The 3,268-nt window shown below is 35.8% G+C and overlaps 1 non-coding gene across 1 annotated transcript; it reads right to left on the bottom strand.

The window, feature by feature from the left end:
* Window positions 1-1,548: 1,548 nt before the first annotated feature.
* LOC123587131 lies at window positions 1,549-1,738 on the bottom strand. The gene has a single exon (XR_006707185.1). It is a non-coding gene; the product is annotated as a U2 spliceosomal RNA (small nuclear RNA).
* Between the last annotated feature and the right edge of the window lie 1,530 nt (window positions 1,739-3,268).

The raw sequence follows: 3,268 nt of genomic DNA, 5'->3' as shown, positions 1-3,268 counted from the left end.
ACTAATAAGCAGAAAATTATTTTCTCTGAAAGCACACTATCCTTCTGTCTCCACCCCCACCCTCTGGTCTCCTAGTTTCACTCTCCAGAGGTGGAAAAAACTATCGTTTTATTGCCAGTTTCTTCCTATCTGATTCATGTGAATTTTCTTTCTTTCCTTTTTTTTTTTTTTTTTTTTTTTTGCAGAAATGGTAGTATGGTTATAGGGATTGTTCCATACCTTGCTTTATTTTTTTTTCAAGTTTATCTACTTTGAAAGAGAGAGTGTGAGTGGGGGAGGGGTAGAGAGAGAGAGTCTCAAGCAGGCTCCACACTGTCAGCCTGGAGACTGATGAGGGGCTTGAACCCATAAACCTTGAGATCATGACCTGAGCCGAAAGTAAGAGTCAGCTGCTTAATCTAGTGAGCCAGACTGTTCTTGTTATTTGCAAGCCTTTTCGTCAACAGCAGGTCACTAGCAGTTATGTTTTGGGGAAGTCAACAATTATACATGGATTTTCAACTGCATGAGTTGTTGGTACCCCTAAGCTCTGTGTTGTTTAAGGGCCAACTGTAGTTTGGCTTTCATTTCAGGTCAGTTAGAACAGAATGAGGTATGTCTTATTCTTTTCAGTGGTTACAAAGTATTCCATTGGTTGAACATACCAGAGTTGATTTCTCTAGTCTCCCATTGAAACACATATAGGTTGTTTTCAGGCACTGACTATCACCACAATAATTAAGTGATTTTCTGTGTACCTGTATTTCTTTTGTGAGAATATAATTTAGGAATAGAAACTTGGAAGAGGAATTGATGGATCAAAAGTTATGAGCATATTGTGTGTGAATAGTGCTGAAATTGTCCTTCAGAGGGATGTAGCAATTTATATTAACACCACACTCTCTCCAAGATTGCTTTTTGTCAATTTTTTTGGTCTTTTCCAATATATTGGGTGAAAAAAAGACTCTTATTGTGATTTTAACTTTCATTTCTCCTAATATGGGTAAGACTTCAACATCTTCCTATATTACTTAAAAACTTTTTAAATTATTTATATTTGTGTGTGTGTGTGTGTGTGTGAGAGAGAGAGAGAGAGAGAGAGAGAGAGAGAGAGAGTGCACGTGGCTGGGGGAGGGGCAGAGAGAGAGGGAGATACAGAATCTGAAGCAGGTTCCAGGCTCTGAGCTGTCAGCACAGAGCCTTATGCAGGGCTTGAACTCACGAACCATGAGACCGTGACAGGAGCCAAAGTTGGACACTCAACTGACTGAGCCACCCAGGCACCCCTAACATCTTCCTATTTTAAAACCATTTGTATTTTTGGTGAATTGATTATGTTTTTTGCCCATTTTCCCATTTTTCCATAGAGTTGTAAGGCATTTTTTTAATGATTTGTAGATATTTGTGAATATGGAAATTAGCCCTTTGTTTTTATATGTTCAAAATAATTTCCCTGAGTTTATTAGCATAAATTTAACATTTTTATGTAGCAAAACTATCAATTTTTTCCTTGTATGGCTTTTGTGTGTTTTATCAGTCTTTATTTTATTTTATTTTTTTATTCCCCTGAGGGGGTACACCATTACTGGAGGTGCTGCAATTCCAGATTGATGCGTGGAGTGGACAGAGCAAGCTCCTATTCCATTTCCTGCTCCAAAAATCCGTTTGATATACTGCCCTTGGATAGAGGACATACCAGAGATTAAACTGATAAGAACAAATAGTATGCTTGATCTTAGCTAAACGGCTGAGAAGCCACATCATGTCAGGTTTTAAAAGGTCCCCAAGTCTGAGACTGCTTTTAAAATTCTTCCATATTTCCTTCCAGTATTTTCATTATCTCATTTTTCCCTTTAGTATACTTAATATGGCTAAAATTTGTTTTGATGTAATCCAGAGTATTTTTTTCCTAGATGCTTGGCTCCCCAAAACTCTCTGACTAATTTATTGACAATTCATCTTTACCATTGAAGTGTTCATGTCTCAAAACTGTCCCCATAAGTATCTGTATGTTTCTTGACTCTTATGTTGATTGATCTGTATATTTCTTTATGTGCATGTAGTAGACTATTTGATTACTATTGCATTTTAATAGGTTTTAAAATAAAGACAAGAATGCCCACTGCCATCACCTGTATTCAATATCATACTGAAAGTCCAAGCCAGAGCAATAAGGCAAGAAAAGAAAAGGCATTCAAATAGGAAAGGAAGAAGTAAAATTGTCTCTATTTTCAGAAGACATGATCTTATACATGGAAAATACTAAAGATTACACACACACACACACACACAGAAAAAAAACTTTTAGTACTAATAAACAAATTCAGCAAAGTTACAGAACACAAATCAACATAGAAGTCAGTTGCATTTATGCACACCAACAATAAGCTATCCCAAAAGGAAATTACAAATACAATCCCATTTACCTTAGCATCAAAAAGAATAACATACTTAGGAATAAACTTAACCAAGGAGGTGAGTGACTTATACACTAGGAAGTATAAAACACTGATGAAAAACCCAAATGAATAAACAAACAAAAAGCAGAACCAAACCTACAAATACAGAGAACAAACTGATGGTTGCTAAAGGGGAGGAGGGATTGGGAAAATGGGCGAAGGAGAGTGGGAGATAAAGGCTTCCAGTTATGGAAGGAATAAGTCATGGGAATAAAAGGCACAGCATAAGTGCCTTCTATACTTAATGATACTGTAATAGCGATGTATTGAGACATATGGTTGCTATACTTGTGGTGAACAGGGCATAATATATAAGCTTTTTGAATCATTAAGTTGTACATCTGAAACTAAAGTAACATTGTGTGTCAATTATACTAAAAAAAATAGAAAAAAGAAGTATAAAACACTGATGAAAGAAATTTAAACAGACAAACAAATGGACAGCCTTGTCATGTTCATGTATTAGAAGAATTAATAGTGTTAAAAGATCCAAAGTAACCAAAGAAATCTACAGATTCAGTGCAATTTGTCAAATTCCCAAAGGTATTTTTCACAGACATAGATTAAAAACAACCCTAAAATTCATATGGAACCACAAGACCCTGAATAACCAAAATGATTTTGAGAAAAAGGAACAAAGCTGGAAGCCTCATGCTATTTATTTATTTATTTATTTATTTATTTATTTTCAATTAACTGACATACAGTGTAGTCTTGGCTTTAGGAGTAGATTACATACAATATCCAATGGTCATCCCGTGTTCCCTCCTCATTGCCCATCACCCATTGTCCCCACCCCCATCAACCCTCATTTTGTTCTCTGTATTTAA

Source organism: Leopardus geoffroyi, chromosome C3, assembly GCF_018350155.1.
Source record: "Leopardus geoffroyi isolate Oge1 chromosome C3, O.geoffroyi_Oge1_pat1.0, whole genome shotgun sequence".
In the NCBI taxonomy this organism is placed as follows: domain Eukaryota; kingdom Metazoa; phylum Chordata; class Mammalia; order Carnivora; family Felidae; genus Leopardus; species Leopardus geoffroyi.
This window is presented reverse-complemented; position numbering and strand designations above follow the sequence as displayed.